Source organism: Mesocricetus auratus, unplaced genomic scaffold (genome assembly GCF_017639785.1).
Source record: "Mesocricetus auratus isolate SY011 unplaced genomic scaffold, BCM_Maur_2.0 Super-Scaffold_4256, whole genome shotgun sequence".
Lineage (NCBI taxonomy): Eukaryota > Metazoa > Chordata > Mammalia > Rodentia > Cricetidae > Mesocricetus > Mesocricetus auratus.
In genome coordinates this window covers 129,865,828-129,883,270 of record NW_024429182.1, presented here as the reverse complement: position 1 = coordinate 129,883,270, position 17,443 = coordinate 129,865,828, and the positions used below count along the sequence as shown (strand labels likewise).

The 17,443-nt window shown below is 44.4% G+C and overlaps 1 protein-coding gene across 2 annotated transcripts in view; it reads left to right on the top strand.

The window, feature by feature from the left end:
* Window positions 1-17,443, top strand: part of Adamts17 (ADAM metallopeptidase with thrombospondin type 1 motif 17) — a 307,470-nt gene that overhangs the window by 12,667 nt on the left and 277,360 nt on the right. The window lies entirely within an intron of this gene.

The following is a 17,443-nucleotide window of genomic DNA, read 5'->3' as shown; positions in this document are numbered from 1 at the left end:
TCTGTGGGCTCACATGTGCTGACGCCGTAAGCCAAAACTCGCCTTCTTTATACAGCCACGTGTCACGTGATGGCAGGGAGCTAGTGCTGAGGATTTTATCAGTCGATTTCCTTACTGCTTGAGCGTCACAGAGTGATGCATTTAGGTTAAGATGACCACAATGTCACCGGCTGGTAGAATCTTATAGGACCACAGCTGTATTTATCACCTCTCATTAATAGAAATTATTATTGGCATATGAGAATATTTTGGAAGCTGCTCTATTGGCCCCAAAGCCACCTTCTTTCTGTGTATATTAGTGTTGACATTTCATGTGTAACTACCCTTTGAAAGGTTTTATTTCTACAAGGAACCCAGGTTCTCATTGGAACAGAGCCTTAGTTTTCTGTTTTGTTTTTCCAAGATAGGGTTTCTCTGTGTAGCCTGTCCTAGAACTCGCTCTGTAGACCAGGCTGGCCTTGAATTCAGAGATTCCCCCTGCCTCTGCCTCCCTGTGCTGGGATTAAATATATACCCTCTTACTCAACTTCAGAGCCTTAGTTTTAAGCGTCAGGACCAACCTGATGCTTAATCAGGCCAGAACACATTATTACCAGGTACCAGGTTGGCAGCATACTACTTTTCCTGATGAGGCCATACTCTGAGCTTGCCTGCTTTTTCACCCTTGGATACTGTAGTGAGAGTTGCCTGCACAGCCTATGAAACCCTGGACCAGTAGCAAATTGGCATCACCTAGGAACTTTTCAAGCATCCTCCAGCTTCATGTCAGACCTGCAGTGTCTAGAGTGTCACAGACTGGTCTAGTCACCGAGGATTCAGATACATGATCACACGTGAAAACCACTGCTTAAGAAGTACCATTTGGGGAACCGGGGAGATTGCCAGTCAGTAAAGTACATGGCACACAATCACAAGGACCTAGAGCCACGCAGAGGGCAGGGTATGGAGGTGCATGTCCATAATTCCAGCATTGGGGAGCAGGGACAAGTGGCTTTCCAGAGATGGTTGGCCAGTTAGCACTGCTGTATTGGTGAGTGCCAGGTTCAGTGAGCAAATGTCTCAGAAAATAAGGGGGTGACTGAGGTAGTTGCCTGATGCACACACAATACACATTGGAAACAGACATATACTCCCCTTCCCCCAGTGTTGTTTACTTAGCTGTTCTCTCATATCCCGAGCTAGCAGGCCTGGGGTGTGACTTAAGGGCTTAAAAAATGAACCCTCTATTTTTCTCTCTGTACCTCTAATTGAACAACTGTGGGTTGTCAGGTATTTAAGAATATTTCATGGTCCTGTATCACTAGAAGTCTGCTTGAAAATGTTCCCTGGCACAGTTGGATAACCTGCATTGTCCAGGTAGCATTTCTTCCTGGGCTGGGACTTGCTTTTATACTTCTGGGCTTGTCTTTCTATTGAGATGTAAAGGACTCACTTTGGTGGTCTGGTAACCTTGGGAATATGTCAGGATTGCTTTACGGTGCAGCCCAGTCATTGCCCGAGGCTTGTTGCCATTACCCTTCTTTGTCTGTCTGCCTGTGGCAGGGATGGTTAGCAGTGACCAAGGAGAAAGAATGCAGCTCCAGTCCCCTGGCAGTCCTAACATTTGCCTGGTGGTGAACAGCACCCACTAGCAGAGGTGTTGGGATACGGTGTTGTTAATCTGTAAGTGTGTGGAGAACATCCGTAGTTATCCTGGGATGCATGTGGCCTACAGGTTGGACACTCTGCAGGGAATACTCAACAGGAAAGCAGCATCTTTGGGCCATTGAGAGTGGATTTCTCAGAACCTTCACACAGAGCCACACAATGACGTGAAGGGCAGATGGGTTTTACTCTCCTCACTCAAGCCGGCACCCCATCAGTTGCTAGTCTATGACCTGTCGCCCAGCATGTCTGCCAACGAGCTAATGGGATGTTTATCTGATGACCTGCTGCCATCCTCTCTGAGGGAGTGACAGCTAGAATTGCTGAGCAAATAACAACTGGTGCTTGTGTTTGCATTTTTGTGCTCGCAGCTGGTTTTGGAACACGCTTTCTGTTTAGCTCTTAATGGAGGAAATAAAATGAGTGGTCAGGGCGGGGTGGATGTGGGTAGAAACTGAGAGCGTCAATGCAGGCTGTAGAGAAATCTCTGAATTTGCCTCAAAGGTGATCTGTCCTTCCTTTCTCCCAAATCTTAGACCAGCTTCCTCCAGGTGCCGTGGCACAGGTATGTAGCACAGATGTCATGAGAGCGTCCAGAGGACGGCATGACACTGAAGACAGAAACAAACCTTGCTTTTGGTCCTTCTGTTTTGCCTGATAGCCTCAGTCCATGCTTCTACCATGTTGAGAAAGATGTTGGGCCTTTTACTGAACTTAACTAATAAGGCTTTTCTCATTTGGATTAGCTTTCTAACCCTGGGCTTTGGAACTCCGGGAGAATTAACTTCCTGGAACACTAGTAAAGTACATTCTTGAAGTTTCCTGTAAAGGTTAATCGGATTAATCCCAGGGTAGCATGATCTGTCTAGCTGAAGGTTAACTGTTATTCACTCTTTATTACTTGATCCTTAGACCTGACCCCAGAGTGTCCTGACTGGCTGGCTCCTTCAGGTGAGGAGGAGTCTAACAGGTCTTCCCTGAGTCACTGAGCCTACTTGAAAGATGAATGTTACTGATGATCTAGTAGCTTGTGTCTGGATAGGGTAGGGACTGGATGGACTAATACAGCCAAGGCCCCCAGGGGAGGAAGAACTTCCTTCCCAGAGATGCTACTGAGCTTGCATTTCTGGGAAACTTTGTGGGCTCCTGGTGAAGGGACAGGCTGATCCTTTTCCCTCCCAGACATTTCTTTTTAGAACTTCATAAATTGATCCATGAAATAAAACACTAGTTTGTAACATGGCAAGACAATATGGAGTCTATAAAACTTATTTTGGGTGCAACAGTGAAGGCCTTTTGGTTATTTTTTTTTTGTTGGTTAAAATGGCACTTCAGATATGTTGAAATGTTCCTTGAATTTTAAGTGGTCATTTTGACCTCAAAACTCTGTGTCGCTTCTGTGTTTTAATTTCTGCATATTAGACTTAGAATCTTCCACTGCTGTCTTCATGGCATCAAGTACCAATCTGACTTCTTTACTGTGGTTGGTGTCACATGCATGTGGTAGCAGTAAAAAAGAAAAATGATAAGTTTGCAATGAGTCATTTAAAAAAACAGCAATTCCATCACAGTTTTGAGTGATGGTGAGATTATTAGAATATAAATCTGTCCCAGAGTGGGGTCTACACAGCACTGAGGTATGTTTACAAAAATTCTGTTGTAACTGCTTTGTGAAATTATTAGTTGTTTTCTAGTGTCATCTGGTGCATATGTAGTAACATAGTCATTTTTTTATGAATGTCTAAATGATACTGTAACTTTTTAGAAATTGTATATGCTAATTATATAAAATTTGCATATATAATTAGCATATATATGCTAATACACAGCTGGCCAGGACTTGGGCTTTATCTCAACTAAGATTCATTAGTTAGACACAAAAGCTTAAACACTAGAAACACTGGCCTGGGCTCACAGGATTGATGGCTGAAGCAGGTTGGACTTCAGATTAGGCTTGACCTAGCTTATCTTTATATAATCTCCTAGTCCCCAGCTCCCCTCTCAACTGGCAGAGGCAGCTCCAACGAGGGGAAGGTCTTCTACTGAATTGGGATTTGAGGTAGGCTGGCTTTGGGTTACTGTCAGTTTTCCACTGCTTTCAGATGTGTGGAGCCAAGATCAGATCTACTTTTGGAAGAGGGTGCATCCCAGTCCCCAGGTGACTGTGGGGCACCACTCCACCTGTTGTCCCTGCCCTGGCTTCCTGCAGGCCACCACACTCCAGGCTAAAACGTGGTGTATGGACTTACGACACACTCACCTGGGCCTAACCTATCTTTCTAGCCCCACACTTGATTGGCAGCTCCCTTCCTATTTCCACAGTGGACAATGTAAACTGATCAACTCCTCGTTCCACTGTGACCAGGGAGAAGGGTGACAGTTGAGCTTTGCTCATTTAGGAAAGGCTTAATCCCTCTGGGATTGCTTCCTTTAGACTAGTGGTCAAACGACCTTGTCACAGGGGTCACATATCAGATATTTACATTACAACCCATAGAAGTAGCAAAAATTCAGTTATGAAGTAGCAATGAAATAATGTTATGGTTGGGATGTCACCACAGCATGAGGAGCTGTATTAAAGGGTCACAGCGTTAGGAAGACTGAGGACTACTGATCTAGGCTTTGAGATGTTAGTTCATGGTTAGGGTTTAATAATGATGATGATGATGATATTAAATGATAATAGACAATGTATATTGATTTTTTTCTGATTTTTCCCAGTGTTTATTGTTAGGAACAATGGTCTTTTATGTTCTGTATCTTACCTGCAATTAGAAACCTAAAGCAAATGGGTGGGAGCTGGGGAGGTAGCCCTACAGGCAAAGCTTTTGCCATGCAAGCATGAGGGCTGGAGGCCAGATCCCCAGCACCCATGTGACTGTCAGATGGGTGTAGTGGCATGTGAGATTAGCTCTATTGGTGAGCTCTGGGTTCAAGTAAGAGACCCTGCCTCAATATATATGGTGGAGAGCAATTGAGAAAGATACCCTATGTCAACTCTGGCCTCCACACTCACATGCATACATATGTATATACACACTTCCACATATATCAACATACATGCAAATATGCACATATATATATGACAAAAATGGAATTAAACTGCTACTTTGAGTTTCTCCATTCACTACTTCACATACCAATTTGCATATAATGTGCAGAATGTTTTTCTATGAACACTAAGGGCAGATACTAATTTAATAATTATGCTGCCATGAGGAACAGAAGGAAGACTTGCGTTAGAGGCTCAATTCCATCTCCCTTTAGTGAGACTTATCATCTCGGTACATCTGTCTCAGTCTGCTGGGTCTTCCATAACAAAATGCCACTTGAGTGGGGCTTTAACCTCTCCACAGATGTGGGGGCTGGAAGTCTGAGACCAGCAGTTGGACAGGTTGGTCTTTCTGAGGCTGTAAGAGGTACTCTGTTCCAGGCCTTTCTCCTTGGTTCGGAGATGCCCATCTTCCCTCTGTGTGTCTTCTCAGGGCACACTTTGGTGACTTCATATTTTAGTTACTTATACAAAAATGAGAAAAAATGTTATCTACTAATACCGATACATTCTGAGACACTGGGGATTGAGACTTGAGGATTTGGGGTCAGGAAACAATTCAGGCCCTCCCAACCTCTGTTTTCTCATCTGGAATATCGACCTTACCACAGCATGCCACTTACCATTCTGTGTAGAAATGATGAGAGCTGTCTTGCCTGCTCCTCCCAGTCTTTGTTGGCCAATGGTGCAAGTGAGGGTGACTGGCACTACTCCACCATGGAGAGATGTGGCTAAGGGCACTTTTCGATGCCTGATTGAGAAAGAAGAAATGTAAGCATAGATACCATGGTTGGCTTGTCAGTTCCCCATGTTTCCTTTGGAAACAGGAGAGGAACTTGGAGACCTCAGACAAGTTTGGAATGACAGCCTTCCTTTCCCTCATCTGCAGCTGAACAATGTCTTCTTGACCTTGTGGGAATGCTGAGTCAGTGTGTACTCATCACACTTATCCACTAGTAAAAAATTGGCTATTATTACAGCTACCATGGTTAAATTATCCAAATGCTCACTCTTCAATGAGACACCATCACTCCAGTGTCCTGGTTCTAGATTCAGTAGATGGGGAGGGAGCCCCCACAGAATGCTAAGCTGGGACCCAGGCTCTTACAACCCTCCTTGTTCCTGTTATCCATCTCATAAATAAATCTACAAAACAAAAATCGACAAAACCCAAGGTTTTGTTTTTCAAGACTGCAAAGTTCCCTTGGAGGTCTCAAGCTTAAGTTTTCCCCTCTCACTACTAGCCCCCGGGGTCCCTTACAATCTGGCTGGATGGGGGTAGAGGAATGACTAACAAAATAAAAAGGGTGTAGTTTATTTTTAGCAATGGAATATGTGTGGTGCACCCTGATTTAAGCCATGTTACTACCCGGCCATAGTTGTTTCAGAGAGAAATGAGCACCCATGGCCCTCATGCTCTCCTCTGAAGTCTTTTCCAGAAGAAGCCACTGTGCTGATGCTGGTGTGACTCCTTACGCCCTCTTTCTCTATAGAGTGGTAAGCAGTGTGTTGTGGGTTTTGTATTTTAGGATCCACACAAATGGTTACATATTGTGTAGCTTACGCGATATGAATTCACAGTACTGGTTTCCAGCCTTATCTATGGTGATGAATGCAAATCAAGTTCATTCATGCCACGGTAGACGTTTGCCTACTAATCTTTTCAAGGGTTAGCTTTTTCTTCTCTACCACTTTTTGCTTTCTGCTTCTTCAGTTTGTAAATTCTACTTATGTATATTGTTTGATTTCCTATTTGTTGTCTATTCTATATTCAGACAGAGTCTCAGTGTATTGCCCCAGCTAATATGTCACTCTTGAGCTCAAACAATCCTCCTGTCTCAGCTTCCACAGTAGTTGGCACCACAGGCACATGCCATCATGCCTAGCTCTATTGATTTTTGTTATTAAAGATTTATGAGTGTATGTATTTGTCTGTGTTAGTATATGCCATGTGTCCATGTTAGCATACGTACACAAATATGTATGGATATGTGAGGATATGTGTATGCAAGCATATGTTTATGTGTGTAAGAGGCCATAGGAGCGCATTGGGTGCCCCTCTCTGTCACTCTCCACTCATTCTATGGAGGCAGGGTCTCTCTCTGAGTCTGGGCCTTGCATTTTTCTCAACTGGACTGGAGGCCTGCAAGCCCTGTCTCTGCTTCACCCCTGGACCTGGGCTTATCAGAGTGTACAGGGTATCTGACATGATTTCTAATTCTGTACACAGTGATTGGAGAGTGTGTTCATGTGATGTTTTGGGTTCTTTTCATAGTCCCAGTGTCTCTGCTGAGGTTTCTGATCTTTTTACCCACCATGAGCACATTTTCCTCCGAGTCCTTGGACACGGTGATAATTGGTACTCTGACGTTCCTATGAGCTGCTCTAACATCTGGGACATTTGGTTTTGTCTCCTTCGTCTGTTCTCTTGAAAGTAGGTCACATGCTCCTGATTCTTGGCATGTCCACTAATTTTGGATGTTGTAAACATTGTATTTTGGAGACATTGGGTTCTGTTCCTCTGGAGAATGTCTTGCTAGAAACAATTTTATTGGACTCAGATTACAACATTTGTATCTTGGGTGGCAGCTCAAACCTCATTTAGTTCTTTAAACAATTTAAAAAATTTATTCTGTGACACATGTATACAATAAAATATGACCATACCCACCCCTTCTTCCCTCTTCTGATTCTCACTAGATTCTCCCCAACACATACTCCCATCCCCGACATCGTGTCCTCCCCCTTTTAAAAAATAACCAACTGTGAAGAGAATTTTCTTCACTGAGAGGGATGTCTACACAATGTCTACCCCAACCCTGGCCTCATAAAGTCCCAATCATAAACCAAAGTTGGGTTCCATCAAAGTTCATCCTAGGGAACCAACACATTTATTATGGTGCTTACAGAGCCTGGGTGAGGGGTTGTAAGCAGAAGAATGGGCTACTGGAAGATCTGCATGAATGATGGCTTCCCTATAGCTTCATAGATGGAGTTCCCTGCCTAGTCCTTCCCAGCCTCCTGGAGGCCATGTGCAATTAGAGCAGAATTGCATGTAGCTGACTGGGAGAAGGGGTGGGCTGGGTACTCCAGTGAGGTCCCAGTGACCCTCACTGCCCCTCTTTCTATGACAGAAAGTCAGCAGTGAAGAAGCCTGGCTGTGATTACCTCTTGCTAGTGGGCACAGCTGAACTCATGAAGATGGTGACACTTTGGCTCAGAGAATAGTCCTTTTAAAAAAACAATTTAAAATGCATTTTCTTTTATGTGCATGGGTGTTTTGCTTACATGTATGTCTATGTACCAAATTCATGGCTGGTGCCTGTGAAGGCCAGAAGAGAGTATCAGATCTCTTGAAACTGGAGTTACAGACACTGTCATGTGGGTGCTGAGAGTTAAACTAAAGTCCCCTGGGAGAGCAGCCAGTGCCTTTATTTGCTGAGTCATCTGTCCATCTGTCCATCTGCTCTGTACAGCACAGTCCAATTAGAATTGTGTATTGGTGTGAGACTATCCAATGAAGTGTGGGCAACCTACCATTTGCCACGGTCCTGCCACTGCCAAGCAAGAATGATTCTCCCTCCCCATAGCCATCAGCTCCCAACAGAACCTCAGTAAGGGGTGTGGCCTCATGAGTTCCTCCCTGAGCCATGCTACAGGTTTGGCTGGCTGGCTTGATCTGGTACAGATATGAGTTCATGAGTGCAATCTCCATGCAACATCCAGGAGAAAACTCCTCCCCAATCCCTGCCTCTTAAAATGTTTTTTTTTTCTTCTTGCTTTTTCCAGGTGCTCCCTGAGCCTTGGTGATGTTCCATTTGGGACTGAGTACTCGTAGTCACTTTATTCTCAGGATGAGTTACGAGTCAGTGTATTGACTCACATTTGCATGGACTACAGAAGGAGGTTCTCTAAGTGAGCTTAAGAGAAGTCCAGCTCTGTAAATAGAAGCGTGATTTGAGGGCAACTTGATTTGATGGCAATTTGGCAAAATAATAATAGTAGGTTCCACTCTGGGGCCTCTGATCCTCATAGCCATGAATTCCTTTTTATGGAGCAGGCTTCAAATCCAATCAGAAAACAGTTGGTTAGCCCACAATAATCATGCCACTATTGCATACATGGGTACATCTTACTTGGCAGGTCAGTATGGTAGCCTGTAGGGTCCAGTACTGCATAAGATGGCTTTCCTCTCCAGAAGCCTGCATTGAACCTTCTGGAACTCTGAAAGCTGGCTAGCAGAGAGGAAGTTTCCTGACTAATTTGAGATTGATTTCTCATGTCCCTAAGTCAAAGTTTGTGGTTCATTCAGCAATAGGCTCTTACCATGTAGTTGCAGGGGGTAATCCAGAGAAACAGCAATAGCCTGTATTGTTTTGGAGACCTCTGGAGTTTCTTTGGCTAGGGAAGTGTATCATGCTTGGCACTGCAATTTTTATTTAATAACCCTTATCTTCTGGTAGTAGTTTGTGTATCCATACACAATCCTTCACTTATATTCCTCTTAAATTTTTTATTTTGAAATTAGCCCACTAATGGGTTTCTATTAGGCTTTTAAATACATCTTTAGTATTGTCAACTTACCCCAACCCACTCCTTTCCACCGATCCCCATCCTCTTCCTTTCTTAAATCTTTATCCTTTTGTATTCTCCTCAATCATATCACATATATTCTATGTCATTCTATTTATATTTTTGCTTGGTCTATGAGATACTAGGTTTCCACACGGCTTTGTCATAAACCTCGCCTTTGGCTTTGTCCATCCTTAGCTACAATCTGTTCCATGTAGACACAACACAGAGATTTGTAAGAACTTACATACAGTCTTCCCCGTGATCACCAGTCATCTCGTTGTCCTCATCTGTCCTTGGGCCCTGTAGGTTTCAAGGACTGCAGGCTACCCAGCATAGCACCGAGTAGGTCTTCCCTCTGTCTCTTGTCCTGTTCTTTCTTTTCCTGTGTTGACTCCCCCAGAATCTTCCTACAGTTGCCCATTTCTGATGCCTTCTGCCTTGGTTTGCAATTGTCTTCTGGAGGGTTTGGGTCTTGACCATACTACATTTCATAGAACACAGATTCTTCAGTCATAGTTGAGATTCACATTTTAGTTTAGAAAGTAGGCTTTTAAAAACATTTGGTGTGTGTGTGGATACAGATACATGTACCATGTACTATGTGGGTCCCGGGGTTCAAACTCATGTTTCCAGGCTTGGTAGCTCATACCTTTACCATCTGAGCCATTATTCTAGCCCTGGCATTTTTGTTTTAATAAATGTGGGTTGCTCTCTCTCTCTCTCTCTCTCTCTCTCTCTCTCTCTCTCTCTCTCTGTGTGTGTGTGTGTAAATTTAAAGTTAAAATGTATATTCTCTAATTTTGTGAATAGCATTCATCCATTAGTTCAAGTTATGACAATGGAAACATTCATGCTTGCATTATTTTGAGCATGCTTGGAGTATTTGTTTTAGAGGGACATATAAAACCTCACAATATACTGTCATCAATTAATTCCACCTTTTATTTTGCCACTTTTACGTTATACATTGTAACATGCGTTATTTAATACATGCAGATTTTGAGGCTATATTCCTGACCAATTAATTGGAAATAAAAGACCAACTCTTTTTATCATGTTACCTGTCCATTTTTACGCCACCTTAGGCTTTTGACCTTCTATCTGTGTTTGCATCTAAAATTTTATTTTATGCTCACCTGCTATTTCTCTTTTTTATTTTTAATCCTTCTCTGTTATGATGTTTTAAAATAATATGTATCTCAGGCCTGGGAGTTAGCAGTTAAGAACACTTGTTGCTCTTACAGAGGGACCAGGTTTGGTTCCAGTATCCACATGGCAGCTCATAGCCATTCCAGAGAATCAGATGCCATCTAATGACCTCAGAGGGCACCAGGGATACATGTGGTACACAGTCATGCATTCAGGCAAAACATACATATAAACTAAATAAACCTTAAAAATTACAAAGAGAAAACAAAAAGTAATATGTGTCTTACTGGGGAGTTGGTGCAGTGGGCAGGGGCTTGCCTAGAATGCAGGAGCCCTGGGCAGCCCCCAGCTCTGTTGAAGAGTAGGTGAAAGCCTGTCTCAGTTACAACCTGAAGGAATATTGTCTGAATTGAGAACATATTCCCACTTAGGACTTTCTTTCTTCAGTGGTAGGGGGATATTTTTGTATTTATGGTGCTAGTGATAAGTTGGATTTATGACATCTTATATTTTGTCTTCTATTTCCTGTACCATGCTATTCCTCTGCTTGTAGGTGGTACCATGGCCCCCACAGCCCCTTCTATTGCTTTAACCAGTTTTTAATCTATTCTTCCACATTTCTTCCACTTGTTGTTACCTTTAAATCACACTCACACACTCATACACACACTCATACACACATATTCTCTCTCATGCACATATGTACACACGCATACACACACTCACACACACATTCTCTGTCACACACATATGTATACACACATACACACTCACACACATTCACACACTCTCACACACATACACACACTCATACACATATACATTCACACACTCACACATTCACACACACTCACAGACACACACACACACACACACACACACACACACGCTCTTTTTCTTAAAGGATCAGATCACTGAGTATCTTTTGTTTATAAAACAAAGACTGGAGGTTGGAGAGATGGCTCAGAGGTTAAGAGCACTGGCTGCTTTTCCAGAGGTCCTGAGTTCAATTCCCAGCAACAGCATGATGGCTCACAACCATCTATAATAAGATCTGGTGCCCTCTTCTGGCCTGCAGAGACACATGCAGACAGAACACTATATACATAATAAATAAATCTTTAAAAAACAAAACAAACAAACAAAAAACAAAGACCTTCAAACATTTTTTCTTTGCTTTTCTGGTTTTTTTCAGTTTTCATTTTATTTTCTCTCAATTACCATCATTTGTGCAGTTAGAATTATTCAGTTTTGTTTATATACTTACCAACTTACCTGTTAAGTATTATTGTTTCTTATGGCTCACTTCTCTGCCTTTGTCCTTAAACAGCATTCTTTTAAGTGGGGGGTTTGTGCGGCTACATTGTCGCTTTGCTTTGCCCAAACTCTGTTGATTTTTATCTTCATTCTCAGTGATGGTCTGCCTGAAGATGGTCTGCCTGAAGATGGTCTGCCTGAAGATGGAGTTCTAGCTTGAGTGTTATCTTCTCCTCCCACTTTGAAGACACTCTCTGTGATCTACTTTTGCTTATAGACAGCTCATCTAAATTTAGAGTCTATAAATATTCTGTCTTTCCTCTCCATGGGCAGGAAACTTACTGTGTGTGTATTCCACAACATGGCCAACAGGTTTCCTATAGTCATGCCCTTTGGAGTCCCGACTTTTGATGTGAGGCGTGGTGGTTTTTCTCTATCCCAGGCAGGTTCTGTGTGCACCCAACAGTGAGGCCTCCCCTGGTAAGCACTGATTCCCTTGCGTACCCCGAACTGGCCAGTGTGGCCCCTGCTGTTCTGTCCTCCATGCTCTGTAGCTTCTCTTCATGCCCTCGGTCATCTTTATATTCTGTGTTCTGGAGAATTCTCTCCCATTGGTTCCCTAGATCAGCAGATTCTCCCTTACTGGATCTAAACTCTATTTAGTCCTTCTTTGGGGTTCTATATGTCTCAAAATTATATTTAATTCTTTCCACTTTTATTTCCTATTATGTCCTATTTCAATATGCCTGCTTTTTACCTTTTAGTACTTGCTGAGTTTTAATCATATAATGTCTTTTCTGAGTGATTCCTCCTCTGAGTATCTTGGGGTTGCTGGGTTCTTTAGACCACACGTCACTCACTTATTGTTCCAGGTGGGAAATCTCTGTACATTCTTTTTTGTTTGTTTGTTTTTCGAGACACAGTTTCTATGTATTGCTTTGGAGCCTGTACTGGCACTCACTCTGTAGATCGGGCTGGACTCAAACTCACAGAGATCCACCTACCTCTGCCTCCTGAGTGCTGGGATTAAAGATGTGCACCACCAATGCCCAGCTCTCTGTACATTCTTGTACATGAAAATGTCCCCACCTTTACTTTGTATTTGGGTAAAGTATTATTTTAGCCCTTTCTGGCTGCTGTAACAAAATGCTGTAAGCCAGGTGGCTTACAAACAATAGAAATGGCTTTTATTTCTTGGAATTTTGAAGTCTGAATCAAGGCCAAAGATCAAGGCACTGGCAGATTTGGTGACTGGGTGATGAATTGTCTTAGAGATGGGGCCTTGTTGTGACTGTATGATGGACCATCTCAGAGACAGGGCCTGGTGACTGGGTGATGAGCATCTCAGAGACGGTGCCTGGTGACTGGTGATGGACCATCTCAGAGACGGTGCCTGGTGACTGGGTGATGGATCGTCTCAGAGATGGGGCCTGGTGACTGGGTGATGGACCGTCTCAGAGATGGGGCCTGGTGACTGGGTGATGGACCGTCTCAGAGACGGGGCCTGGTGACTGGGTGATGGACCGTCTCAGAGACAGGGCCTTGTTGCCATGTCCTCACACTGGGAACAGGGCAAGAGAACTCACTGGAGCCCTTTGATCAAAGCACTTGACTCACTTGCAAGGGATCCCCCACTCATGATCTAATCACCCCCAAAGGCCCTACCTTCTAGTAGTTTGCAAAAATGAGTTGGGATACAGAGATATTTAGGCCACAAAAGGAATTCAAACTTGAGACAACCAAAAAAAAATATATCAAGCTGTAACTCATGGCAGTCCTTACTGCCACCACTTGGTACTAGATATATTAGAAATGTCACATGAGCTCACCTGAAAGTTGGATTTTATGCATTGTGGCCCTTCTTAAACATAAATGAGACCATCTTCCATGCTGTGTATGTGTCTCTGGGACTCGGAAGTCGATTCATTTCAAGACCTTTATTCCTTCCAGCTTTCTGGTCACTGCTGAAAAGCACACTGTGCAGGTTCCAAGCACACCATGCGAGGGTTCCCACGTATCTTTCTCATCTGTGATGACAGGATGTTTGGGAGGGTTTATGGTCTACGGTGCCTAGTCCTGTGGAGTTCTGATGTTCTGTGGCCTCTCTGGAGGGGTCCTGCCTCTCATCGGGACATCCATCTCTGCATCCCATAGCGCCCCTGCCCTCCCTTGCTCCCCAACTTGGGGATAGAGGGTGATGTAGAAGCCACTGCTGCTTGCGTGTGAGGTGGTGCCTTTTATATGACAAGGGTTACGGTCATCAGTTGTGCATGTGCTGCAGTCTTCCGGAGCCTAATCCACACAAACTTTGAGTCGGTCTTATCCTACTGTTTGGTTTATGTAAAGCATCTGTTCATCCAAGTCACTCTATCTCATTGTAAATCTCTTTTTCATAAATGCTAATGTGGGCTGGCTGTTTTGTAGGACTGTTTTAGTTATACTGCTATAATGAAACACTGAACAAAAGGAAGTTGGAGAGAAAAGGGCCTATTTGGCTTACACTTCCATATCGTTCTTCATCACCAAAGGCAATCAGGACAGGAACTCAAACAGGGCAGGAACCTGAGGCAGGAATTGACATAGAAACCATGCAAGGTGCTGCTTACTGACTTTTCCCTCATGGCTTGTTCAACCTGTGTTTTTATAGCACCCAGGACCACCAGCCCAGGGACAGCACCACCCCCAGTGGACTGGGCCCACCCACATCAATCACTAATTAAGAAAACGCCCTACAGGCTTGCCTACTGCCTGATCTTATAGAGGCGTTTTCTCAATTGAGGCTCCCTCCTTTCAGATGACTCTAGCTTGTGTCAAGTTGACATGAGACCAGCCAGCACAAGGACGTCTGTAGGTTTACTTTTGTCTGTTGTTGCATCACAGTTGGATTGGAAAGAATAACAGAGAAGATTCTGTGTTCCCCTGGGTAAGTCTCACTGTAGGCATAGGCAGTCTGGACACATTTAATGCTGGGTAAAGTTTGTGTTTCCAGGTTAACACAGGTCAAGTAAGGATTGTTATTGTCTTTCCATAGGCAATGGGGAATTTGGAGGTCATGATAGCCTGCCCTGCATCAACTTTTCCTCTCTGGCTTTGCCTCTGTTCTTCGCACTGTTACCACGAGGCCTTTGAAAGACTGACTCAGATGCCCAGCCTGTCTTCCACCCTTTCAGCTGCTGTCCTTCCGTAAGGAGGGCTCCTTTCTCCTCCCCCTGACTTAGGTATTTGTATCTGCGTGGACTTGACTTCTTTTTGTCCACAAGTCCTCATTTATATGTATTTACTGTGATGCTCAAACTACCTCAGCTTTGGCCAGTGAGCCTGTAATTGTTAAAATTAGACACGGCTATTGAATTTTCCAATTGCTTTTGTAGCATTATGTAGACATGCATATGATTTTCCTCTTTAGATGTATTAATATGGTATGTCAATGGTTTCCTAATATTTTACCAACCTTGAATTGCTGGAAAAGAAGATCCCACTTGGTTTTGGTTTATTATTTCTTCAGTTGATGGTGTATTCTTCTGGCTAAAGTTTTACCTAAAATGTTTGTATCCATAATTTATATGTGATGTGATGGTCTTTATAACTCTGTGTGTGTGTGTGTGTGTGTGTGTGTGTGTGTGTGTGTGTGTGTGTCTGCCTGCCTGTCTGTGCATATGCTTGTCTGTATGCATTTTCAGTTCGGACATTAACATGACACTGGCTCTATAAAAATATGGTCTTTCTTCAGTGCTCTGGAAAAGTTTATGAATCATGCAGGCCATCTGGTCTGTGAAGGTTTGGTACCATCTCTTCTGGGACCATCTCAATGCAGTGCTCTCTGAGACTATGATTCCTTTGCAGCTTTTCCTTCTTCCATACAAGCTGGCCTGCTTAAGCTTTTCCCTGTGATGCTTTCCTAGCAGTGACAGCCATTCTTGCCCATGTGAGTACGCAACGATCCCCGCTCACTTGATGTATTAGGAATCATTCTTTGGGGGAGGTGTTCAAGACAGAGTTTCTCTGTGTAGCCCTGACTGTCCTGGAGCTCGCTCTGTAGACCAGGCTGACCTTGAACTAACTCACAGAGATCTGCTTCCTTCTGCCTCCGAGTGCTGGGATTAAAGGCATGCACCATCCCAGCCCGGCTAGGAAGTCATTCTTGCTTGATAGGATACAAACAAGGTTTCAGATGCACCGGTCATGGGGCCCTGGTGTGTTAAAGGCAGACTTTGGCTGTGGAACAAACTTTCTGGTTCATCTTTGTACTGCATTTGGCTTTCAAGGCCCAAGTGAGATACTGTTTGCTTCTTTAGCAAGTTCACTCTGACAGTCTCCCTTGGTGTTCTGGGACCTCTGGATGCTCTGTCTATGTTCTAAGTGTCATACTTCTTTATCTGCCTTTCACTGTCTTGGCTGTATCCAGGGCACCCTAGCTTGAAGGCAAAATGCTCAGCCACCCACATGTTATTTTCCTGTAGCTGCTATAGTAAATGATCACAGACTCTGCTGCTTAAAATGACACAGACAATTCTCTTCCAGTCTGGGGGGTCAGGAGTCTAAAGTCAGTTACATGGGATGCCTTCGTTCCCTTTGGACACTCTGGGGACAGAGTCTGTTTCCTCACCTCATCCAGCTAGAGAGGCCGCCACATTCCTGCCTCCTCCATCTTCAAAGCCTGCGATGCTTCTCACGCGGCATCCCTCCACCCGTCATCCCTCCACCGTCCTCCTCTGCAATTGAATTCCTTTTCACCTTCCTCGTGGGAGGACCTAACAAGGCTTCCAGGGTGAACTCTGTGCCTCAGGGGTCACATCTACAGAGTCTGTGTCCTCCTTGCAAGACGCCAGTCCCGTGAGTTCTGGACACTGATGACTTTAGGAAGCCCGTCGCAGCCTGGAAAGGTATCTCCTTGTTTCTCTCACTATGCAGCCGGCACAAAGGAACCGCTTTCTCCTTTCCCGCTGGTCAGCTGGAGGACAAGCACACTGCTTCCGTCTCGAGCATTGCTGTGACTCCACTGAGGAAGAGAGGCCATAGCACTGACGCTGAGACAAAAGGAACGGGACGTCATGCTACGCTTATGCCTGCCCCCGAACCCTTTTCCCATACGCCATTCTGCCAAACAGAGGACTTGGGCACGAAGCTATGCCATCTCTCCCCAGTTCTCCTCTGGGCTCTTAAGCAATTCACGCCCACCCCACTCTAGTAACTCAAAGCAGAGAAGGCCTCCAGCTTAAATAGGAAAATCTGCCTGGCGCTGAAGACAGATGAGGAATGCATGGTTTATTATTTAAAGTGCGCACTGGCCGGAGCTGTCCAGGTGGCTCAGACACTGCTGGCAGCTGGTCCTCTGTGAGGCTGGAGGAGGGTTGTGGGCCCTCAGAAGGCCTGGTCCAGGTGGCTGGGTACATGTATGGCCCGAGTACTAGTTGGGAGTTCCAGACAGTAGTGGGGGTGGGCACCGCTCCTACCAGCTCTCCTTGAAGTGCCTGATTTTTGAATCAGCGGCGGTCATGTTCCCTCCAAGGGAGAGAACCGACAGAGCTGGAGAGAGAATGTGTGACCCAGCAGAGGGCTGTGGCAGGACTTCCCTCCCAGCAGGAGGCCTCTGGCCAGGAAGCCCACTAGAGGCAGGGGCGAGAGTAACAGACTTTAAAACAAAATAGCTTTAGGTTGCATAGCCCTCCCACTTCTGCAAAGGAGTCTAGCTTTTTTAGTGCACTAATTTCTCATGGAAAATCCCAGCCAAGAAAAAAAAGTCTCATCGGGACAGCTGCTGCCCAG